General features: G+C 44.3%; 1 long non-coding RNA gene across 1 annotated transcript in view; it reads left to right on the top strand.

Annotated features, from left to right (window-relative positions):
• LOC128109940 (uncharacterized) overlaps positions 1-25,661 on the top strand; it is a 34,851-nt gene extending 9,190 nt beyond the window's left edge. The window contains exons 2-3 of the long non-coding RNA XR_008217969.1: positions 2,921-3,021; positions 21,679-25,661. This is a non-coding gene — a long non-coding RNA (uncharacterized LOC128109940). The remainder of the gene's footprint in view (positions 1-2,920; positions 3,022-21,678) is intronic.
• Positions 25,662-26,031: the final 370 nt, after the last annotated feature.

Below are 26,031 nucleotides of genomic sequence, written 5' to 3'. Positions count from 1 at the left end.
AGTACTGATATCATTATCTTATCAGAAAGTCAGATTCGGCATCTCCTGCTTTTCCCCCAAATCTTCCTCCATTCTTAGCACAGGATTTAGCACAATAAATCCCCAGTTTGTATTGAGTTCACACAATAGAAAGTATAGAGCAGGACCTCAGTATTTCCTGAGGTCTTTAAAATAGAAACCTCCTAACTCCAAGCCCTGCTCATAAAAGATGCTGCCCATCCACATGTTGGCTTTCTGAGAGCACCTCGCACATTCTAAAGTCTGGATGAATCTTGGTGAGCACCCAGGCATACCATGTGTGGTGGCAGAGACCTGCACTCTTCCAGGATCCCCACAAACAAGAGATTAAAAGGCAGAAGATGAATGGCCTTTGCCTCAGAAACAGCTGCTGCTGCTCCAGCATCTGCATGGCCAGTTGATTTAGAGATTTGTGAAGAGAGCCTCTGAGCCCCAGGCTCCTGCCAAGTGGCTCACCAGGAGCATCCCCGTGGCAGAAATTATCGCTCCACACCAGGTGCTGCAGGACAAATGCCTTGGAGCTGGAAGATGAAATACACCTGCTGCTGGAGGAACCTGCAGATGAGACCTGGGCACAGCCCCGAATAGGAAGGTCATCCTGCCCTGAATGTCACTAATAGTGACTCAGAGATAAGTCAGTAGCACTCATCAAAGACTGTTCCAGAGGGAAGTGCCAGGGCTCTGCTTTTGATGAAAGACCCTGGTGGTATCACTTATTGATGTCACTATGCCTAGAGATGCAGGTGGGTACCAGTCAATCCAAACAATATAAAACTAAAACCATGCCCTCCTAACTATGAATGATAGCAGGATCCTTTCCCCTAAGCAAGGCTTTGCAGATATTTTAAGTACTAACTCACTAGCCATAGGTCAGTTCCCCACCACCTCCCCTCCAATAAAAATTAATGTCCTAGGGGTTGGGGAGATAGCTCAAAGAGTAAAATGCTTACCTTACAAGAACAAGGGCCTGAGTCTGATCCCTAGCACTAATAAAAAGAGCCAGGTGTAGTGGTACATATGCTTGTGATCTCAGTGCTGGGGAAGTCGAGACAGGAGGATTGTTGAAGCTCACTGGCCAGCCTAGCCTAGCCAGTGAACGTTACATCCCAGTAAGAGACCCTGTCTCAGAAAACAAAGTGGGTGTCTCTTGAGGAACATTGCGCAAGGTTGGCCTCTAGTCTCCAAATGTGTGTACATGAATTCCCTCACACAGGTGAATATGCATGCACATACACACACACACACACACACACACACACACACACACACACACACACGCATGCATGCATGCATGTGCAGGCCCATATACACACAAACCAGTGTTCTGAAAATCTAGTATGATCAAATATATTTGAGAAACTCTGGTTTAAAATGTGGAACATGTCTCTTTGCACAAGACTGCTCAAAACTTTCACTGTGTTGGAATTTTACTGTGCACTGGAATTTTCCAAAGGGGAAGAATGCACGCAGCAATATTTGAGCACAAGGACCTCTTTACCAGAAGTACCTATTAAGGCAAGTATTCCTCTAATCACACTTTGGGAAATGCTTCCTCAGGCTAACATTAGAACAGTTTGCATTCTCCGAGACCAAATGATGCTTGGGGAAAGAGCCCTGGAGGATGCTGAGGACTGGATTTTAAAAGTGCCGCAGGAGGTTTAGAAAGAAGGGAGGAGGAGGGAGAACTCATCAGCCAGGGCAGGAGGGGGGAGCAGATCCTCCTGCCTTGCCTTTGCTGACTCCAGAGCTTCTGACTGACGGATTCTGCTCTATTGGAAGGGCTTTGCCTCCAAAGTTGCAAACAGGGCGTTTGCTTTGAGACTTGGCTGGTGCTGTGTAGTGTTAAGGGAAGAAAAACTGAACAAATGTCCAAAGATTTCTTTCTTTGAGGACAAGGGTGGTTAGCAGAATTTAAACGCACCAAATGTTTCCCTTAAAATGCAATGTTTGAGACTAGAGCTCTGGCTCAGTAGACAAAGCAACTGTCACACAAGTATGAGAGCCTCAGTTTGAATCCCCAGAACCACATAAGGTCAGATGTGGGAGACTCTATTTGTAATTCTGGTATAGGAGAATCCTTGGAAGTTCTCAAGCTAGCTAGTCTGGCCTACGCATTGAGGACTGCGAAGAGGACCGTCTCCAGGTGAAAGGCAAAGACTGGCATCTGAGGTTTTCCTCTCACCTCTACTCATGTGCTGTGGCACATGCGTGCCTGCACTCACACACAGCACCCCCCCGCCACACACACACACACACACACACACATATACAAAATCATGAGAGAGAGAGAGGGGGGGGGGCAGGGAACAACCCTAGAAAAAATTTGGGCTGCAAAGTGTTTGTAGAAGAGGACAGTTTTAGCAAGACCTTTCTGTGACCCTTTCATAAAGTGAGAGTATCACAGTTGACTGGAAGTGCGGGGATTTGCTCTTACACCCTACTCTCTCCATCAGTTCCCTCAGCAACACCAGAAGACCATCTTCTCACGGTTCACACCCCTCCAGTGACAGGCCTCTAACTGCCTCCTAAAGCAGGTTAGCCTGTGGTCGGAAAGCTTGAAGTATAGGGATTGAGGACCAGAGCCCCCATAATACCTCAGTAACAGGATCACAGGCTTCCAGCATACCCTGGGCTTACTGTTTTGACTATCACACTGTGCATTAGGCTCTGCCGGTAAGTAATGCAGACTCTAAAATACGCATCAATAAGGAAGGCAGACTGCGTTGTCTAGAAATAGCACAAATAGAGCAGTCATACCGCGGTCTTCACAGTTTACTACCTGAAGAAAAGCAATCCTGGGCATGTGCCTCGTGGGTTAAGAGGAAGATTGTGTAGAGAAAAATTAGATGGTATCTGGGAAAGGATTTTAAAGAACATGAATGTCATGTCTTTTTAATCACAGAGAGAGCAGTCACAGGACAGCGAAGGCAGGCTGGAAAGAAAGAGTCATCAGACTACTGTGAAGCTGGGAGGAAAAAGAGGGCTGTCCATTTGGGGAGGCAGGTAAGTGGGGGACCCAGAGGGTCTGTCTAGAAGGTCAGAGCCACTCAGTCAGAGAGTGGAGGTCCCGAAAACCACTGTCCCGCTCATAATAATGCTACCCCAGTCACTGCACACCTGCTACGTTAGGTAAAGCCGGGCATCACCCTTCATTCCGTCCCTGCTCCGCTCCCTCCCCATCTGTTGTCAAGGCTGGAAAGCCTCTCACTTAAACCCGAGGAGGCTCTATGATGTGAACAGTGCTCACAATGTTTTTAATTAAAATGAACTAAGAGAATTTTAACAGGTAAAGCGATGCGAAACCTTTGCCGTGAAGGTCTCCCTGTGTCACTGAGCATCATTTACCAATTCAAGGGAAGATGTACTTCTGAACAAATGAGGCGTTAAGACTCAATTTCTGGATCATTGGTGGCACCAGGAATGAACTAAAAGGGAGACGTGTCCTTTGTTGTGAGGACCCCTTGTCTTCCCGTATCTCTGAAGGACAGCTACCCCCTCAAGATATGTCCTTTACCATTTAACTCCCATTCATCTGGTTCTTGATGCCCTGGTGAAGCCACCAAGCACGACACTTCAACTGATTTTAGTCTTGGGCAGCAATGAAGCCATCCTGAATGTCCCTTTACAAGGTAAAAGAGCTGGGCAAGGGAGGTAGTACATACATACAGGGGGTGGGAATCTGGTGAGGGCATGTGCTTGGAGTGTATGAGTGTGTATGATTACGCTTGCCTGTATTTGCACATGCCTACATATGCATGTTTGAACATGACTGCGTGTGTTTGTATATGCCCGTATTCATATGTTTGTTCATGCTTGTGTATAGTTTTGTTTTCTTGTGTGTGTGTGTGTGTGTGTGTGTGTGTGTGTGTGTGTGTGTGTGTGTGTGTGTTTATATTGCCTGTGAGTGTGCACAAAGCAGAAACCAGGCAGCTAAACTAGAGCTTATCACTGCCCCCACCCCCACCCCCGGGATCTAAACCTGTGAAACTAGGAGATTCTCTGACCCGCAAGTCACAGAAATCCTTGTTGTGAGGACTGGGTGCAGAATTCAGAGCACACTGTTCGTTTGCAGGGACCAGAAGGGCTTAGAGTTTGCCCACAGACCTTTGATGACCGACAGCCTTTTGCCTGATCATAGCAGCCAAGCTCAGTGTCATTTCCTTCCCAGAACAGCTCCTTTAAGTGAGCTTGGGGCCTTATCGATTGCCCTTTGCCCCTTCTTAGACATGCCAATTGTCTGCATTAGTCTACCTGAGAGTCTATGTTCATTTCTGGAATCCAAATTCAAATGTTAGCTTCCCTATGCAAATTGGTATGTGTGGCCTAAGGTAAACCATGAAATGCTATTTGTGGCCATTAAGATTGTGGTTCATGTGGGCTCAGTAGGTGAAGCACTTTTTGAGTAAGCCTGATGACTGGAGTTCTATCCCTGGAAAGCCACAAAGGAAGGAGAGAATTGCCTCTACGGACTTTTCCTCTGACCTTCCGATATGTGACATAGCACGTGCCCCTCCCATAGCATATATATCCATAATGACAATAAATACAATTTGAATTACTGTGTGTTATGAAACACTGTCTAGGGGTGAAAGGCACTGGGTGAATGACTGAGCACCCTGCTCCACACCAGAATCTTCCCATAAGCCCTTGCCTACTCAGTTCCAATCCGATTCCTCCCTCTCATCACCAGAGCACTTCCTCCCAGCTCTCCACAGGCTGCAAGCTCTTCCTGCTCAGTCCTGGTCTGAAACTCCATATATGGCCACAAGTTAATGAGAGCTTGAAAGCTTAAAAATCAGAATTTATCCATTTGGGGCCAGCTGAACTTTCCTGGTTGCCACGCAGGCGTCTACCTAAAACTGGTGCTGTTTTCACCCGCTTTTACATGACTGGGCACTCATTGTATACGCCCAACAGAGACAGTGGCGTTGCATTTGAGACAAGAGGAATAAAAGGGATTCTGCTATTTTCTGCGGCTGTAATACTTGAGGTCCACACATTCCATAAGTGTGTGTGGAGGGTGTGATGTGAAATAGGGATTAGCTTTGGAAGATGACTCGGGCCCCAGGCTTTCCTCTATAGCAGTGATTTTCTACCTGAGGGTCACAGCACCTTTGGGTGCTGAACAACCCTTTCACGGGGGTCACCTGAGACCATCCTGCATATCAGATATTTACATTATGATTCATAACAGTAGCAAAATTACAGTTATGAAATAGCAATGAGAATAACTTTATGGTTGGGGGGTCGTCACAACATGAGGAACTGGGTTGAAGGGTCACAGCATTAGGAAGGTTGAGAACCACCGCTCTGCAGGAAGGCTCAGTCTCTCTGGACATGGTGTGGGTAGCTGTCTTTTGTAAGAACAGCATGAAATACTGTGTGTTCATATCCAGTGCATCACTTACATATAATAGGTGCTCAATAATGGCCAGTTTTAATTATGATTTATGAGTCCCTCTGAGATGTGAGGTGCTAGGTGAGGTATGACATCTATAAAAATTTATTCCACATTTGGGCCCAGAATTCAGACTCTTAATCACCATGCCAACGGCTCTCAGCCCTACCTGACTCCAAAACCATCCAAAGCCTTTACTTTTCCTTAATTACAGACTTCAGACATTACTTTAAAGGATTCTAATCTAATGATGTAGGACAGGACCTGGGAATCGGTATTTTGTAAAATCTGCACCAATGACCCCAGTGGTCAGAGACCAGAAAGGATTATTTAGAGTCACCTGTATTCACCTACTCAGACATTCTTAAAGACAGAATCATAACAAAGTTCCTGGCAGGGCTGGAGAGGTGGCTCAACAATTAAGAGTACTTTTTGCTCTTGCAGAGGAACTTTGTTCTGTTTCCAGTACCTGCATGGTGGCTCATGACCATCGGTAACTCCAGTTCTGGGGATCCAACACCCTCTTCTGGCCCCTGAGGGCACCAGACACTCAAGTGGTGAACACACATATACGTAGAGAAAACACTCGTACTCCTAAAGTAAGATAAATGAATATAAAAAAGGTCACTGGTATGGTGACTGATAACATAAAGGTTTCCAAAATAAGTGTGACACACAGCCCCAATCTGACACAAGACTGGTGAACCGGTGAATGTCTTTGCAAAGATTCCAGTATCTTTCCCACAGCTCTGCTGGGAAGCATGGCACTGAGGCTGTCTTGGAACTTGAAGGCCAGATAGTAGAAGCACTTAGAAGTAGGATATCATCATCCATGACCCTTAGGGCTGGAAGGGAAACATCCAGGGCAGAGGACTTGTCCTGAATTGGGAAATGTTATAATCGATGATAATGAGAACTAGGGGTTGAAAGACCGGCATTTATCTCCCTACAATTCCTTAGCAGGAAAATGGAAGTTATTAATTAGTTGTCAAGGCTGAAGATAAGGCTCTGAGGACTGAGAGTTTAGGCAAGTGAATAATCTCATGTTTAGATTATGGAACTGGGGAGTTGGAGTGTCCCTTGGGAGTGCCCAGCTGAGAGGTAATAGCCCCACGGGACAGAAGACAGGTGCAGTCTCCCTATTAAGTGACAGACCTGCGGGTAAGTGCAGCCACCTCCTTCTGACAGCAGTTCTTGTGGGTCTGAGGACTCAGGAGCTGGGATAGGTCCCAGTCAGAGCTGTGTTTATTGGAGGATGGGGAGGAAAGAAGAGAAGTGAGATTGAAGGCAAGTTTGCATACTGATTGGAGGCAGTGGTAAAGACCGCAGGTCCTTGGGAACTGGACGGTCTAAGCATGGACGAACAGATACAAAAACTGTTTATATAGAAAACTTCATGAGCACGTCAGCACCATGAGAGCAAGGATTTTATGTTTTCTTTTCTTTTCTTTTTTTTCAAGACAGGGTTTCTCTGTGTAGCTTTGGAGCCTTTCCTGGAACTCACTCTGTAGCCCAGGCTGGCCTTGAACTCACAGAGATCTACCTGTCTCTGCCTCCCAAGTGCTGGGATTAAAGGCGTATACCACCACCGCCCGTATGTTTTCAAGCCATTAGTTCTCACCAGAATGACCCAACCTGTTCAACCCAGACGTAAGCAACAGAGCACCATGCTTGGCTATTCAGAGACATGATCAGCCATCAGACACTATATCACAGAAAAGTAAGCAAGGGCGGGGGAAGGCAATAGAGGCTGGATGCCTGCTCTGAACCTAGTATTGTAATAATGCCCTTGTTTCCAAACCTTGCTGAACCTTTGAGTCACTTGTGAAGCTGTATGCACATTTAAAAGACTCTTTACAGTATATAGAGGTAGAATGTAGGCGTGAACAGTTTTAGAAGAATTCTAGATGGTTCCACAGGGTGGCCAACTTAGGAAACAACCGACTTCACACCTTATTCCTTTAATCTAAAGAACAACCCTTCGAGGCAGGCATAATAAAATTTAAAAACCTTGTTTTACAGATGAAGTGACTTGGATTGTAAGAAAATAGTCATTTGTCCAAGGCCAACCAACAATTAGGCACTCAGCTCTGGATTTAAGTGCAGCAGTGTGATCTGATGTTCATGCCTACTCCACAGCACGTTGGTCAGCTCAGGCTGCCATAACAAGAAATCACAGGCAGGATGGGAGGCAGCAGGAAGTTGTTTCTCACAGTACTAGAGGCTGAGAGGCCAGACCAAGATCTGACAGGCCAGCTCTCAGTTAGGCCTCTCATGGTAGCTTCCAGGTTGCTGCCTTCTTGCTGTGTCCTCACGGTGGGAGGAGAAGAGGAGAAACAAGACAGAGAGATGAGGAGAACAAAGAAAGAATGATGGGGGAGGGGAAGAGAGGGAGAGAGAAGAAGAGAGGGAAGGAGAACTTAACTTGCCTTTTCAGAAGGAGACGCATCAGACCAAAGCCTTGTCCTCGCAACCTCATTTAACATTATTACCTCTTTATAGTCTGTGTCTCCAAACGCAGTCATACTGGGTGTTAGGTCTTCAGCGTGAGCTTTGGAGGGAGGTAAGGTTCAGTGTGTAGCTTATGGGGTCTGGATACTACTCACTGTGCAGCAGATAACTAGCAGGTACCCTTGACTTATAAGAAGATACTCATATCACACAACAGTGGATCAGCCTATGCAAGTTATCTCCACCCTGATGAAGAAAGGATAAGACAGGTTGAAAACTCTAGTTGTATAGCACAAATTCAGGATTAGATGCCAGAATGCATTTCCTGAAAGAGACTACTCAAGCATATTTAAATGATTAAAAAAAAAAATCCACCGATTATTTCATCCTCTGCTTTCGATAGGAACAAACAAGAGTTTGCATGGGATGAAATCATTTTCATGAATCAAAATGTGTCCTAGGGAAGATGGGGAGGACTTTAAGAAGCACTTTCACTCGAGCATAAGAGACAGACACTTCATATGTCTCATTCCATGTGGACCTTGGCACTGCCCAGGCATTCAGTACTCACAGATTTCTCATGCATTTCTACCAAAAAATGAAGAATAATTATTTTTAGTTCTTTGTTTTTCTTCAGGGATCAAGACCCCCTCAGCAGAAAGGAGTCACTGCCCAAATTAGTTGTGGAGATGGTAAGATGCCTCCTTACAGGGTTCCAGTGCCCAGGAGTAGATGAAAATACTCTGTTTTCATATGTAGATAGGATACTAAAATCACGATCATTAAGAAACATATCAAATATGATACCCAAACCAGTAAATCCAATTTCAGATTACAGCAGAGAGTTTCTGGCAGAAGGCAAGCAATGATTAATATGGAAACTGAATCCTAACAATTTAAGTATACCTAGTGTAGGAAAAGTTTACAATAGAGAATTAACAAATAATCAGTGTTTTCAAGAGTAATCCCTAAAATTAGTAGGGATTTGCTATGAATAATTCTTGTAATTTGAAAACTATTTTGGCAAAATATTTGACAATTATAAGTGATATTGAGATAAAGAAATAAGAATTTGCTGGAAATTCAGATATATGAACTTCTTTAAAAATTCCAATATAATATGTGTTCACTAGACTGATATTAACAATGGGAATGTCTCTAGTAATCATAGTGATAATTGTAACTAGTATTTGTTTATTGTGGTGGTTAGAAGAAAATGGCCCCCAGAGGGAGTGGTACTATTAGGAGGTGTGGCCTTGTTAGAATAGGTATGGTCGTCTTAGAGGAAGTGTGTCACTGTGGAGGCCAGGCAGTGGTGGCACACACCTTTTTTTTTTTTTGGTTTTTCGAGACAGGGTTTCTCTGTGTAGCTTTGCGCCTTTCCTGGAACTCACTTGGTAGCCCAGGCTGGCCTCAAACTCACAGAGATCCGCCTGGCTCTGCCTCCCGAGTGCTGGGATTAAAGGCGTGCGCCACCACCGCCCGGCGGTGGCACACACCTTTAATCCTAGCACTCGGGAGGCAGAGAGCCATCTGGATCTCTGTGAATTCAAAGCCACCCTGAACTACATGAGACTGATTCAGTCTAGGAGAGAAACAGAGCCAGGTGGTAAGGAAAGTGGCCCGTATTTTTAAGACAGGGATCATAATAATGCCTACCTTAAGAGTCACGGAAGTTCAACAAGTCTGAATTTGTAAATAATTTAGAGCTATGGTTGGCACACGGGCCTTAAATGTGCAAGCAACTATTATCTGTACCCACTCACTGTTCAGAGGAGAAGTGGGGGTCCTGCAGGCTCTCTCAGCCAGTTGACTGGAGGCCAGGCTTCTGAACTCTGCCTTCTGGGGGAGCTCTGATTTTGTTCTTGCAGATTCTCTGCAGGATGATTCAATGCTTGGTGCTCAGTTGCTTGAATGAGCTGAATATTCTTTTTTTTTTTTTTTCGTTTTTACTATTAAGAAATTTTCTATTCGTTTAACATACCAACCACAGATCCCCCTCTCCTCTCTCCTCCCTCCCCCTGAACATTCTTTTAGAACATTCTTTTAAGGAGTGGGAGAGACTGAATGAACGCTGAGGTCTGCAGTGCTGGGTCAGAGCTGCTAGAGCAGGGTGTGGGATGCAGGTAAGCACTGAGGAAAGAACTCCATGGGAGAACTGTGTCTGTCTCCACTGTGGATAAAGAAACCAGCTCCCCTGAGTGACAGCAGCAGGCTGTACTTTCAGAGGGGCAACTCTAGGCCCTTATCACAGAAAATAAGGCTGCAGCCAGGCAGCAGTGGCACACGCACTCGGGAGGCAGAGCCAGGTGGATCTCTGTGAGTTCGAGGCCAGCCTGGGCTACAGAGTGAGATCCAGGAGAGGCACCAAAACTACACAGAGAAACCCTGTCTCAGAAAAAAGAAAGAAAGAAAGAGAGAGAGAGAGAGAGAGAGAGAGAGAGAGAGAGAGAGAGAGAGAGAGAGAGAGAGGAAAGAAAGAAAGATAGGAAGAAAAAGAAAACAAGGCTGCATGCAGGGAGGAACTTTGGCTCACTGAGGCCCTCAGGCTCTGAGGAGTGCCCAGGAATAGTCAGACTTCGATGAGCAAGGCCCTCTCTGAATCCTGAGGTAGAACAAGGTCTTTCTTGAGACGACACCCCCACCTTGTCCTTCAGTTACTTCCTTCAAATGAATAGAAATATTCACACAGGGTTTCCAACGAGTCTCAGCCACAGCCTAAAGATTCCCCCAAGGCTCCTTTTTCCCCCTTTCATGAGCTCATAACCCAAAGGCTACGAGTACTTTTCACCCCCTGAGGCTCTATCCTGCTTAGACACCTTCTCCCCACTCCACTCGACCACAAATGGCCTCGCGCTCCACATTTCTGGCCGAAACATGAAGGGAAGCGAAGACTGTTGCAAGCAGGCAGGAGAGAGAGGGCCCGGGCTTGGAAACAGCTCAGCATCTTGCCCTTGTTACTAATAATCCTCCCAAAATCACCAAATGGTTTCTAGGCATTAAAGTTATCGTTTGCCATAAACCCCTTGTCTGTTTTCTGGAGAGTTTAATATATTGCAGGAAGTTTCACCCATAAAAGGTGATGGCTGTGCTCCTGTGAGTGAGCCAGGCGTCGGTAACTTATGACCTTCATAAATGTGAGTGGGTCTCACGAGCGAGTCCATCAGTCTTTGGAGTAATTCTGCTTCGTAGTAAAATATTTTACTGTGCACACTCCTGTCAGCGTTTGCCTCAGTGATGTCGAGACTTCCTCCTCTCTCTGCCTCCTGTTCGCTGCTCTTGCTCCATTTTCAATTATCTCACTTCCAGGCTCCAGTCTGAGACCCCGAGAATAATTTCTGCTTTTTCAGAGCCTTGGTCCAGCTCAGTCTGCGCCCTCACCGGGTTTGGAGAGCAACAGAGCCAATATAGCATTATGTATCATGGTGACATCGGGGATCTCCCCATTCTGGAGGGAGAGGGCACCTGCCAAGGAAGCCATCACTTCAGCCAGGGCAAGGCCTTTGATATCGAACAGGACTGTGTCTGAGGGTGTTTCCCAGGCTCTAGAGTGTTCTAGATGTGTCAGCCATCTTTATTACCCTGTTGGAGCATTAGCATAGCAGTTAACACTCCACTTTGTAGACCCAGAGAACTAAATAGAATTTACTGGCATCACTAGCTTAAGATTGGCCCAGAAAAAAAGACTAAATACTTTTCAGACATTTTGGAGCAGTGGAGGAAAAATCTTCTGTCAGCAAGTTCAAGTCTCAGCTCCACCTCCAGCTACTCCTATGGTCCTGGGTAAATTATTCACTTTCTGTATAGGGCTATACCATGCTTCTATAATATTGCATATAAATGTGACAGTAATATGCAAATTCAATATGCTATACCCAGCAAAGTCTGTAATGCATGCATAGGTCCAAGAGGAACCTTGCACCCCAGAAATAAGCACAGTTATTACTTGTCAATTAAAGATAAATTTTAAAGAGTTAAAAAAAAATAAAGCCGCACCCTCCCCCATCTACCCCCAAGTAGTGCTGGAAATGTTTTAATGGGAGGGAATCGTGGAGCGATGAAGACTTAAAGGAAGTAAAGCCATGTGAGAAATGAGACTTAATAAAGGATTCTCAGAACAAAGGAACAGCTGCGTCTAAGCAGAGCATGTGTCTACTGCTCTCAAGTGTTACTGTTATCGTGGGGGAAACAGGCAGAACTGGGAGCTGCGAGCTGCTGTGTGGCCCTGTTCATGTCAGGCAAGCACCGTGATGGGGAAGTCAGGGATGGTTTGCACACCCAGCAAACTACTACCTTCGGAAACCACCTGAAGCTCTGGGGGATTTGGCTTATTTTTTTTTTTCATTCAACAAATATGTTGAATGTCTAGTATGTCCCAGGCATGATTGTAAGTGTTTGAGAACAAGGCGAAGATCTCTGTCCTTGAGGACTTACAGCCTATGGGAGAAAGTTGTCTGCTCGGATAAATAATTCTTCAGTGTGGGGCATAAGGAAGGAGGTTCTACCCTCTTGCTGGATCTCCAGAACTGAGGTTGTATAGGCTCCCCGGACTTTGTAAGTCCATCATTCCTTCCTCTCACCTCCCTTCCATTTCTGTCTCACCCTTGTATTATAGGATGGGGTATGCCCTAAAATATTCCGGTACAAAACAAGGTCGCTCCATCAGTCACTAGCATGACTTTGAATTCACTTTCAGATCTGCTTCTAAAGAACTTTCAAGTTCTTAGAACATTTTGAGTTAAAGCAGGAAAAGAGTAATGAAAAAAATGAAGGAAAGAAAAATGATAACAATGTAAGTGGCAGGGAATTGTTCTGAAGAAAAATTACTGCTCCATGGACTTTTAAAGACTTTTAGAGCTGGCCTATCATCTCTTCAGAACTTAGAGCTTGCCTCTTGCCTTGCTCCAAAAAGTCTGGTTATTGGAAAAGCGATCATATATTCAATAATTTATAATTTGGCTGAGCAGTTACCTACTTTGCTCAGCTACTGCTGTGTAATAAGCAGACATTGTCAGTGGTGTCTAGAAATTAGCATTTGCTTTATAAATAAGCACTACATCCCAGGGCTTGGTGGGAGTTGGCGGAAACAAGCTGGACTCCAGTGGGCAGTTCTAAGGCAGTGGTTCCCTGGACCACCCTCTCTGCTCTCTTCTCTATCTCTCTCCTCTCAGTGTTGATGTTCCTAGAAACTCTTTAAAATGATCCCCAGAAGCACGCTCTAAAAATTCATGTTCAAGTCAATCATGTTGCTCATTGAAGGGACAAACTTCATCTCTGTCTATTTCAGGACCTTGGTGCAAGGGTGATGCACCCACCGAAAGGGATGTGGGAAGGGAAAAAGAAAAGGGGAACAGAGGAAGGGAGAAAGCAAGAAGAAAAAGGAGACCAGATGGACTGACATCATCAACAGCCCCAGGGAACTCACTAAAATACAATGACTTACCAAATGGGATTTCTGGGGATAGTCTTGGAAATGTTCGTTTTAATGATACTGAAGTTGAAGGCACACTCATTCTAAGTTCTCATCCTCTGTGGATCCATCAGCTCACTAGGCATCTTCTCCTGACAAGAGTGGAGGTGAAGGAGGAAGGACAGACACACATGGTTCCTTTGAGGGATTAGGAGAGGGACTGGCCACTGATGACGGGTTGCCCAGATGCCATTGACCAAGCAAGTCATATGACAAGGATCAGGAATCAAGAGAGATCTCCAGAACTGTGACCAAGAATTCAACCTATCATAGACTCAACCAAATATGAATACAGTGTGTGGGGCTTCCTTCTCACACATCATCTCATTTAAATCTCACAGCAAATTTGAGGTGGGTGTCTTCACTTACCAGTTGGAGGAAACAAGCTGCGTGGGTGTTGAGGTCAGGGTCATGTCATTACTAAGAGTTAGGTTTCTAGAATCCATGCTTATAGCTATTACATTGCATCAGATGCTAACCTACAGTTTGGGAAAGCAGATTCCTGGATCCTTTTCAGGATCCCCAACCATTTCCATGCACAGTGCAGTACAGACCTTGCAATCCTTACGCACCCAAGGAGAACGAGAGAAAGCAAAAACAGTTCTCCCTAGTAAGCAGCCTCGCGTAGACTGCAGACTCTGTTTTCTGGTCACTTCTTGTGGTTTTTATGTACCTAAGTTTTAAAGTCCACAAGCCTTGTTTTTAATATCAGGTGTCCTCAGAATTCCATACCAGGGACATTTCTGTAAGAAACTTCCTTAGGCTGATTTGTACGTGGTGATGCCTTTGCTGGAGTTTTAGAAGGTAGCAGAGTGGGCAATGGGGTTCTCTTGTGAAGCTGAAGATACAGGCAGTGTTGGGAACCAGGGTGAAGAATGGAACTATGAATGAGATTCCAGAAACACGACCTAGATGACAAGGTGCTTCTCAGAGTGCGGTATGAGACACATAGCCTATATATAGCATTATTATTACATATTTTATCAGCCAAAGTTGAAGGAAAACTGTAGTGTCTCTGATGACTTAAAAACTCACACTGAAAGAAAAAATTAAATCAGACCAATACTCATTTTAAGCACTTTCACAGATTAAATGCAAGATAAGTGTTCTAGGATACATTCGGAGAGAAAATGGCTCTAAGAAAAAGATGCTTTGGGCTGGAGAGATGTCTAAGTCTGTGTGTGCTCACCACGTCAGCATGAAGATTTGAGTCTGGACCCCCAGCACTCACAAAGGCATGCACAGCAGCATGCACCTATGACCCCAGCACTGGGGAGGCAGAGTCTGGAAGGCGTCCGGGGCTTACTGACCAGTCATTCTAGCCAAACTGTTGAGCCCTAAGTTAATGAGACTCTGTCTCAAAAAATAAGGTAAAGAACAATTAAGGAAGACACCCAATGTAATCTTTTCCTCCACTCTTACATATACACATGTGCACACATGCTCATGCACACAGATGAACACACACACACACACACACACACACACACACACACACACACACACACACCTCAAAAATATTTTTAAAGGAGGAAACAGGAAAAGATGCCCTGTAAACTAGTGACTCCTTTCCCCTTCTCCTTCCTTTCACAGATCCATTTTGCCCACCCTCTCCTTTGACTATTTGTTAATTTAAGACACCTGAGGTGCTATAGGAGAAAAATATGACCCTGACTCCAACTGTGATCTATAGGGAGCCCTGGCTGAACACCTTAATTATTGTTACCAAAGTAACGTTTTAATAGCTTTAGGTTGAAATTGATGAGCCCCCCAGTTCCCTGGAAGCCGTAGAAGGATGCTGCATCTCATCTCCTAGGAGAAAAGCCAAAGGGCACAGTGGTGCTAGATAGAGTATCTGACTATGTGTGGAGTACTTGGTCAGTGTTCCCAAGGAGCAATGTCCCCATTCCGCAACTTTCCCCAAGGATCTCATCTGTCCCTGGCTGTGCAAGCAGACACTCTCCAGCCCAAAGCATCTTTTTCTTAGAGCCACTTTTGCTTCTAAAGTGTCCTAGAACACTCATCTAGCATTTAATCTGTGAAAATGCTTAAAACGAGTATTGGTCTGATTTAGTTATTTTTTTTCAGTTCATATACCATTGAGTGCATTTCTATCTTTCTTTAAATAGGATGAAAATGTCGTTTTCTCCCCCTTACTGAAAAGCAAAATGAAGAAAAATGCCGTGAAGAGGTGTCTTAGGGTTTTCGTAGCTGTGAAGAGACACCAAGACCACGGCAACTCTTATAGAACATGTAACTGAGGGAGCTCACTTACAGTTCCAGAGGTTCAGTCTATTATCATCATGGCAGGGAGCATGGCGGCATGCAGGCAGATGTGGTGCTGAAGCTGAGAGTCCTACATCTTGACTCAGAGGCAGCAGGAAGTCGACTGACTCACTGGGTGGCATCCATTCCAAAATGGAGGAAAGGGAGCATAGTGAGGAAATACTGGACCAAAGCAAGACTGAAAATCATCTGGGCAAACTTCAAACTCTACATCTCCATGTCTGATGTCAGAGCACTCTTTAGATCTCCAACTCTGTTCAGCTTTGCTGGCAGCAACACACTTCTTTCTCTTGGGCTGGTTTCACTCCCTGTCAGCAGCTCTTGGCAGGTATCCTAAGACTCTGGCATCTCTAACATCTTGGGTTCTAAGGCAATCTAGGCTCCAACTTCACAGCTTCACACAATGGCCTCTTTACTAGGCCTCCATTCAGGGACACCCCTGACACATGCCTGACCTCAGTGTCTTTCTTCTTTCTTTTTTTTTAATTAACATTATTTTCATTTATTTTACATACCCACTACAATTTCCTCTACCTCCTCTTCCATCCCATTCCCACCAAGCTCTTCCCCCTGCATTAAGGCTGGGCAAGGTAATCCAGCATGGTAAACAGGTTCCCAAAAGCCAGCTAAGTGCCAGGGACAGGTCCTGATCTCACTGCTGGGAGCCTTACAAACAGACCAACCTACACAACTGTCACCCACATGCAGAGGGCCTAGGTTGGTCTCATGAAGGCTCCCTAACTGTTGATCCAGAGTCCATGAGCTCCTGAGCTCAGGTCAGCTGTCTCTGGGGATTCTCTTGTCATGACCTTACCCTTCTGGCTCTTACAATCCCTCCTCCATTTCTTCAGCAGGACTCCTGGAGCTAGGGCCAGTGCTTGGCTGTGGATCTCTACATCTGCTTCCACCAGTTACTGGATGAAGGTTCTCTGATGACAATTAGGGTATTCATCAATCTGATTACAATAGATGGCCAGTTCAGGCACCCTCTCTACTATTGCTAGGGGTCTTAGCTGGGGTCATTCTTGTGGATTCCTAAGAGTTTCCCTGGCATTAGGTTTGTGAGTAGCTTTCTTTGTTCTTGGGGGCAAATTCCATAGTTCCTTTCTTCTGTTCTTAACTCCAGAACCACATGGCCTACACTGCCAACTTCTGCTGGTTACTGGGGCTGGAACATGGCCCCCTAGTTCAATTACATCTTTACCAGCTTTCTGTCCTTTATTGCCTAAGCTTGGCTGTCCTGAAATTTGCTCTGCAGACCAGACTGGCCTCAAACTCAGAGACCCACCAGCCTCTGCCTTCCCAGTGCTGGGATTAAAGGTGTGCACCACCACTCCCAGCTCTAAGCTTTTCTTTAGTTCCTTTCACAAGTTGGAAATTTCCCTAGGTGGAATCTTGCCCTGAGGTCACCACTCCCTTTATTCCATTTCTTAATCCCCTTATCTGTTTGAACACAGGATTTAGCTCTATTCCATTTCCTGGTACTCTTTTTCTCCTCAAAATGTACTTTTTGTAATTTACTATGCTCAGCTTGCTACTTTTCATTATAAATCTTCATCAGAGTTACCACTAATGTCCACATGACAGAGTCTATACTAGGCTGTTTGGAGATTTCTTCTGCTAACAGAGTTAATCCAAAACTCTTCACTTTAGCCTCAGGCAGACTCTTAGGACAAGGTCAAAAGGAAGCCACTTTATTCACCAAAATAGCACAAGAGTAATCTCTAGCCAACATACTAAAATTCTTCTCCTCTGAAACTCTTGAGTGAGCCCAACATTTCAAATAACTCTTAGTACCTCTGTCTTCCATGCTCCTACTAGTATGGCCCATTAAACAGTGCTTAAAGCATCCATTGCTTTCATAACCCAAAGTACCAAAGTCCAAATTCTTCAAAACAAACACATGGTCAGGCCTATCATAGCAATACCCCAGTCTTGGTACCAACTTCTGTCTTAGTTAAGGTTTCTATTGCTATGAAGAAACACCGTGATCACAGCAAGTCTTATAAAGAAAACATCTACTTGGGGTGACTCACTTAAAGTTTCAGAGGTTCAGTCCATTATCATTATGGCAGGAAGCATGGTGGCATGCAGGAAGACTTGATGTTGAAACTGGGAGTCCTTACATCTTGACAGACAGGCAGTAGGAAGTTGACTATCACACTGAGGGAAGCTTGAGCAAAAGAGACTTCAAAGCCCACCCCAACAGTGATACACTTCCTCCAACAAGGTCACACCTCCTAACAGCACTACTCCCTTAGAGGGCCATTTTCTTTTAAACCACCAGAAGAGGCAGACAATATCTATCTATCTATCCATCCATCTATCTATCTATCTATCTATTTATTTATTTATTTATTTATTTATGGTTCTTTTTTGAGACAGGGTTTCTCTATGAAACAGTCCTGGCTATCATGGAACTCATTCTGTAAACTAGGCTGGCCTTGAACTCACAGAGATCTGCCTGCCTCTGCCTCGAGTGCTGGGATTAAAAATATTCGCCACCACTGCCCAGCTGGCAGACAATATCATATAGCAAGGGAAAAGTGAGCAGCTAAATATGAGATTGTATTCTTTCAGGCTAGTGATAGCATTTCCTGTTTTTAAAATGAACAGCCCTAGTTGGAAATGGTGAGTGGAGATCAACAAGCTGAAGGGTTGATGGGGCTTCAAGGAATGTAGAAAAGAGAACCTGTCCTCATGTTCCCAGAGAGCTCTGTTGATAAATAATCTGTATGTAGTTATATTGACCATCTGGGCTCAGACAAAGCTCAGCCACATAGTAGGTCTTCAATCCATCATGAGGCTTTGGGGATTTTGGTTAATAGTGCAATTAATATAGAGAGCATCTTGGGTTTCTCGAGCTAAATGCATAGTGTGTATCACCCTCCACTCCCTCTGGCAGCCATAATAATATTTCAGCATGGTCCTTGGTCATTTGCCACACCGCAGACCTCACAGCCCAACTACAAGGCCACTGAAGATCTGTTGAGGTTACTTCTATTGAGTTATACCCAAGACAGTTTGACTTTTCTCCAGCATCACTATAAGCTCATGAGAAGACCGGTCAGGCTACCCTCTCTGCATAGGTTGGACATGCTGTTATTGCTAGCCTTCTGCCGGCATACAAGGATGCCTCAGGAAGTTCCTTGGGAAGGTGTTACTGGGAGTCGGGTAGGGTAGGATAAGATGCAGAGACTCCCCTTTAAGGTGCACCTGTGGGGTCTCCTCTGCCTTTCCTGAGAATTTAGTTTTCTTCTCACTCAGCACTTCTTCCAAGCCAACACATATGACAACCGTTTTCACCCCTTTGTCCTTAAAGGTCATACTTCCATTACTCAAAGGTCACATTTTGTGGCTTAAAAATGTCCTACTTCTCATTTCTCTCTGCCAAATATTGATGTGGAATGGTCCATTTAAAGTACAGCAAAGAGATTTGTGGTGGTATTGTGTTCCCCAAAATATTGTGTACTCTAATAAACTTACCTGGGGTCAGAGAACAGGACAGCCATAATATTAAACATAGAGGTTAGGCAGTGGTAGCACACACCTTTAATCCTAGCATTCCAGAGGCAGAAATCCATCTGGGATCTCTGTGAGTTCAAGGCCACATTGGAAACACCTAGGCTTGATGACTCACGCCTTTAATCCCAGAAAGTGAGCCTTTAATCCCAGGGAGTGATAGCAGCAAGCAGAAAGATATATAAAGCGTGAAGATCAGAAACTAGAAGCTTTCAGCTGGTTAAGCTTTTGGTTAGTTAAGCATTCAGGCTTTGGAGCAACAGTTCAGCTGAGATTCATTTGGATAAGGACTCAGAGGCTTCCAGTCTGAGGAAACAGGATCAGCTGAGGAACTGGCGAGGTCAGGTAGCTGTGGCTTGTTCTGCTTCTCTGGTCTTCTAGCATTCACCCCAATAACTGGCCTCAGGTTTGTTGTTATTAATAAGATCATTTAAGATTCCTGCTACAAGATTGCTCAGTGAATAAGAGTGAAGATCTGAGTTTGAATCCCCAAAACTCATGTAAAAAGCTTGGTGAGGTCATGCACATGTTTGTAACCCCAATGTAGCATTGAGGAAATCACTGGAGTTTACTGGCTACAGGCCTAGCTTCAGGTTCAATGTGAGAAACCCTGTCTGAAGGGATTCAGATGGAGAGTGACAGAGCAGGACACCCAGTCTTCCCCTGGCCTACATGCATGCACAGACTCATACATTTACAGGGAACACAGAGACATACAACTACCACCCGACACACACATACAAATCCAAAATTTGTTTTTGTGAAATTTTACCTCCTTGTAGTTTTTCATCTTGGGTAATAATGGGGAACTGAGATGTCAGGTTAATACTTGAATGATTTTCCCACATCACAGATTGTTCCCATCATGAAAAAAGAGGTAGAACAAACCCAGATAGAATAAAAGCAGGGCACATCTGTCTCAGAATTAGTCACTAGGCAAGAGAAAAAAAATGGTGGAAAGGGCTTCTTAAGTCAGCATGAGAGAAAGAAGAGAAAGTAAAGAGCTATTAAAGCATGCTGGGTCTTTTAGTAGATATTATTTTCTATATAGCCATAGAGTCATAAACATAACTCAATAATAAATAGCAACCTCGTGAATAATATTGAGCCAAGGCTTATTTAGGAATCCCCAATACACCTGAGTCAAATTCACATCATATCTTGCTACATGTCCCATTAAGTCTGTATAAATAACAGAGTACAAATGCTAAAGGTGTTATGTGACAGTAGTTGACAGAAGTCCTAGAATTCATTACCAGAAGTGGGGGGTAAGAGGACCACCATAGACAGATCAAAGAAAGGCTCATCACCCCATGAGATAAGGGAGTAAAGAGGGCTAGAATGATGAGGTCCCCATGACAAGGAACCTTGAGGACAGAGTATTGGATATTTTAGGTAGAATTAGGGTTGACAATACTTGAGAGATAACCTCTCAGATTTTCAGTTGTATTTATCTAAAAGAGGCAGGCAACTTTATTTATTTATTTTTATTTATTCTTCTCTCATACATTACATCCTGACCTCAGTTTCCACTCCTCCTATCCTCCCAGTGCCCCCTCATCCCCTCTCCTCCAGATTCACTCCTCCTTCGTTTCTCTTAAGAAAAGAGCAGGCTCTTCAGGGATGTCGACTGAACACGGCCCGACAAGATGCAGTAAGAGTAGGCGCACATATCCAAGCTGGATGAGGTAATCCAATAGGAGGAAAAGGGTCCTGAGATCAGGCAAGAGAGTCGGAGACACCCCCACTTCCACAGTTAGGAGTCCCACAGGAACACCAAGCTACATAAGCATAACATATATTCAGAGGATCTACCTCAGACCCATTCAGGCTCTATGACTGTTGCTTCAGTCTCTGTGAGCACTTATGAGCCTTGCTTAGTTGATTCTGTAGGTCATGTTTTTATGGGGTCCTTGGCCCTCTGGCTCCTACAATGAGGCAGGCAGTTTTTAAATCGAAGATGTCTCCATATTTTGCAGAGAAGCATCTAGTATTGAAGAAAACACTGAGGGAGTAAATTGAACTTTTACCAAAGAAATATGTTGATATACACATTCAAACCATGGTCAAGATCAAGTCACCATACAAGGCAGGAGCTTTGAGTATGCAAATACACTAGCTCTGTGTGAAAAGAAGTCAGTCTCGGTTAAAATGGATAACTGTAGATTTGGTTGTAAGCTGGGTTCCCCATGAAGCAAGACTGAGGCAACAGCCTAGGCAATGCTACTTCATTAAGGATTGTAGCCCAGGAGAAGTGGAAGCAAGGAGAAATGGGACAGAGGCAGTGAAGAGGGCCAGGCCACTGTGAAGACAAATATTTTGTCCACAGACACACAGCAGTTAAATGCTTGATCCATGATCCAGCTCCATGGAGTTTGTCTCGCCAGCAGAGACTTAAACCTTCTGTTGTATACGTGTGTGTGCGTGCGTGCGCGCACATGTATATGTATATGTGTGTATGTTATAATACATATGCAGTTAAAAAATAAAATTGCAATTACTTCTCTTTTCAAAATTTGTTTCTTTTCCTCAGAAGCAGTCCTAAAGCACCCATGAAGTGGACGTAAGACGTGCATATTTGGAGGCTGGGCAGATGGCTCAGTGGTTAAGAGCTTTGGGGGCTCTTTCAGACTAGAGTCTGGTACCCAGCCCTCTCAAGGGGTGGTTCACAACTGCCTCAAACTCCAGCTTCAAGGGATATAATGCCCTCTTCTGGCCTCCCTGAGCACCTGCATGTACTTGCATAAAGACATATACACATCAATAAAAAATTAAAATTCTTGCTTTATAAAAAAAGAATATGCATATTTGCCAAATGATATTCAAACACCACAGCCTCTGAAAATCAATTCATCTACTGGAGTTATGATTTTAAGATAGGAAGTTATGTCATAGCTTAATTATGATAGTGACCACAAGGCTGCCAATCACCCACATGACCCCACTGAGTGGCAAGACAACACCCCTGAAAAAGGATCTTGGTGACTAGAAAGTGTCTCAGGTGGGTTAGGAAACAATTCCTTTCTCTGGAACTGTGCAGATGTCAGTACACGAGTCCTCAGAGATTAATTTGATAGGGGAATTCAAGGATTTGAACAATGTATAGAAAGGTCCCAGTATAAACCTGGAGCAAATCTCAATTTCTAGTCCAGAAAACATCCCAAAGCAAATCTCTTTGCCCACTTTGAATGTATTTCCTTTTCAGGCTCCACAGATGTCCTTTCTCATAAATTCAAAAGTATCTGCACGTTCCAAGGTGAGTTGGGAATCTTCCTTTTATTGCCAGCAGTTTGCTGGCGGATCCGACATTAAAAAAAAATACAGCACTCACTTTCAAGAGGGTGACCCTCTTTCCCAGTCCTTCCCTAAACTTCTTCCAATTCCATTTGCTCTCCTCACCTCTGTGTTTACGGTTAGTGTTCCCAGGGGTATCTGAAGACCCTTCTAGATGTTAGGACTTCTCGTTCAGATGGGTAAGGATGCATTCTTCCCTCCAAATTGCCTCATAGAGAGACAGCATCTGTCTAAGGCTAAAAGAGTCTCTAGAGAACTTATTTTAGCTGTGTGCCAACTATCCCATTTTGCATGCTTCCTGGGAAAAACACAATACACCCCGTCTCTGCAGGAGGAAGCAACAGAGAGATTGGTTCCATGGAAACATCTCAAAGGAAATTTATAATGCTGTTGGGAAATTTCAGCCCTTTAAAGCAAGCTGGTTTGTGAGCACAGGAAGCAAATTTTTATCGCTTCGTGACTATGTCTTCTGTCATGCATTTTTTTTTGGGGGGAAGGAGGAAGGACAGCAGTCCCAGGTCCAGTGGTCTCTCCTTATTGGCATGTGTGGGAGAGTATTTTGAAAGACCATTAGTTCTTGACCTTGAACAGAATATGTGCTTTCCAGGAGAAAGTCCTTGCACGTGTGTGAGCATATCCACATGCTCTACATGACCTGCAGAGATGGTTAGTTCCCTATGAACAAGCTTCCCTCTACTTTCTTATATGTCACTGGGGCCAGAAACAAAAATGCCCCCCTAAGAATGTATCCCTCCCCCATATCTTCCAGCAGTTAAGGATAGAGAGTTAACCAAACTCTGGCATATGCATGGGATCTGGCAGGAGCAGCCAATCTTTTGACATTCCGTTTGTCATCGACAAAGTTCACACGAGAACCATGGAGTCCAGCTCCCCCCAAAAAGTTTCCAAATCTCATAATGTTCTAAGTAAGCTCACAATTTTGTAGGGGCACAATTATAGCTACCCTGGCACGCATGTGGCCCACAGGCCATAGGTTGGGTATACCTGTAGGAATTTCTGTGGCACCAGAAAAATAGATAGAAAACTTCCTCTGCTAGGTTGTGTAGTGGGTAGCCATTCCAGCTTTGATCTGGAAGTTCCACCCCCATTGAGACTTTGGCAACTGTCACGCCTACAAGGTGGGGCCAAGGGAGGCGCCTGGAGACCTGAGATCTGGATGGGTGGTACACGGGGACCTTGGACGGTGATGGTGGGCCAAGCAGAGCTCCGGAGAACACTGCTGGACTGCGATACACCTTCCCCAGACCCTGTGACCTACCTATCCCTTAACTTGTAAGTTACGCCATTAAATAAATCTCCTTTTAACTACATGGAGTGGCCTTAATAATTTCACCAATATCTGGCGCCCAACGTGGGGCACGAACCCATGACCTTGGGATTAAGAGTCCCATGGAGAATTGAGGAAGGAAAAAGGGAAGGAGAGACCGGTTGGAGCCACCGCCAAGACAAGGAAGATGTAAAGTACCGGTAAGCCGCGAGCCACATGGCAAAGTAAAGATTAATAGAAATGGGCTGAATATAAGAGTGAGAGCTAGACAATGATAGGCCTGAGCTAATGGCCAAGCAGTTTAAATAATGTAAGAGTCTGTGTGTTTATTTTATAAGTGGGCTCTGGGACTGGCGGGACTTGGCGGTGGTCTCCAGCTACAAATGGCGCCCAATGTAGTGGCAAGAGTTTCCACCTAAAAACTGAGAAAAAAAGATTCTAAAATGGAGCTAAAAACAGCTTCCTAATTGTCTCTCTCAAATGAGCGGCAGCTGCTGGTTTGAGCTACTTGTGGGTTCCTAGAGTATGCCCTATGGCGGGAATGAGGCCTCTGCAAGTAGCACATTAAGCTGCATGGTGGATTTAGCCTTTGCTAGTACAAAACAAAAAAAAGAGGTTTCTGGGCTACATGCTGCTTGGATAAAAGCATAGACCCACGATAGCTCCCAGAGCTGGTTAAACCACCACCATGTTGGGAAGCTGAGGTGGGTGGAGCCAGCAGCCACAGCTGCTACAGTTTAAAGCAATAGATTCACAATAAGACAGATTCAGATGTAATAGTTTACAATGTGTGTAAAAGATATGTAGGCTTGAAAGAGACAAAAAAAGGTGATATATAGAGTTATAGAAACAAATACATAGTTTTAAAAAGTAAAGTCTTTAAAGAGACAGTAAAGGTAGTATAAAAAATAAGCCACGTAAAAATGGATATTACACAGAGAATCTGGATTGTGTTGTCTTTGGGATTTTTAACTGCAGAAAAACATTTGATCATAAAAGATGTTGAGTTAAACCAATATGTATATTTTAAAGATACCATGACTTCAAAATTTGGATATAAGGATATGTTGCTTTGGAAAAGAATCTCTGCTTTTGTTCCCACAGAAAGCCAGAGGCTATGGATTTGTTCCAGATTAAGATACATCAGGTTTGACCAGCCAAGACCCCCTGAAAGGTCTCTGATGACACCATGGCCCAGATGATCCAACATCCAGAATGGTTTGAAGGCAATTGGCTCAGACAATACAGCCTCATGGACTATTCCATAATCCTAAAATTTTCTTTGTGTCCCCATAAGATACAGCGCCCCCCTCCAGCAGGAAGTAGTAAGAGAAGCTACGCCCAAATTCCCAAATTATATGTAATTTTACTTTGTAAAGGTTAAAACCTTCCTTTTTGAAAAAAAAAAGGGGAAAGTGCTGTGGGATGTTCTGTATGGCAAATGTGTTGCTGATTGGTCAATAAATAAAACACTGATTGGCCATTGGCTAGGCAGGAAGTGTAGGCGGGACAAGGAGGAGAATAAAGCTGGAAAGTGGAAGGCTGAGTCAGAGAGACACTGCCAGCCACCATGATGACAAACAGCATGTGAAGATGCCGGTAAGCCATGAGCCATGTGGCAAGGTATAGATTTATGGAAATGGATTAATTTAAGCTGTAAGAACAGTTAGCAAGAAGCCTGCCACGGCCATACAGTTTATAACCAATATAAGTCTCTGTGTTTACTTGGTCGGGTCTGAGTGGCTGTGGGACTGGCAGGTGAGAGAGATTTGTCCTGACTGTGGGCCAGGCAGGAAAACTCTAGCTACAAGGTTGTTCCTCCTTCTTTGGACCTGCAGGCTGGAAATTCACCTATCCTACTGAATGGCCCATGAGCTGGTATAATACTCTTTTAGCTAAGGGTAGCAATGAAGAAAGACAGAAGGAGCCTTGTTTCCTAATGACAGAGAGTTGTCACATTAGCCTTTGACCTACTGACTCCAGTCTTACTATGTCTGAGAGTGGAGAAGGTTCTACTTTGTTTTAGCTAAGGTTGTTTTGTTTTTCTATCCTTTGCAGCAATAACTTACCTTAGCAGATATGCTCCTAATGAGAATGTATCTCTTTTTCATGAGATGAGAATGAGCCACATTCCTAATGACTGACCAGATAGTTACTGCTATATGTTTTAGTGATTTTTCTGGTGGTATCCAAGAAAAGTCAACGAGAACTAGGAAAGGAGAACATACTGTGAAGGGTAGATAGACCTGTCTGGCCCACCATTTCACTCTTCGGTTGGATCTCTGATAGTCATCATAAGCAGTA

The sequence above is a fragment of the Peromyscus californicus genome, unplaced genomic scaffold (assembly GCF_007827085.1).
Source record: "Peromyscus californicus insignis strain IS unplaced genomic scaffold, ASM782708v3 Scaffold_14__1_contigs__length_90479793_seg_2, whole genome shotgun sequence".
Taxonomy (NCBI): Eukaryota; Metazoa; Chordata; class Mammalia; order Rodentia; family Cricetidae; genus Peromyscus; species Peromyscus californicus.
This window is presented reverse-complemented; position numbering and strand designations above follow the sequence as displayed.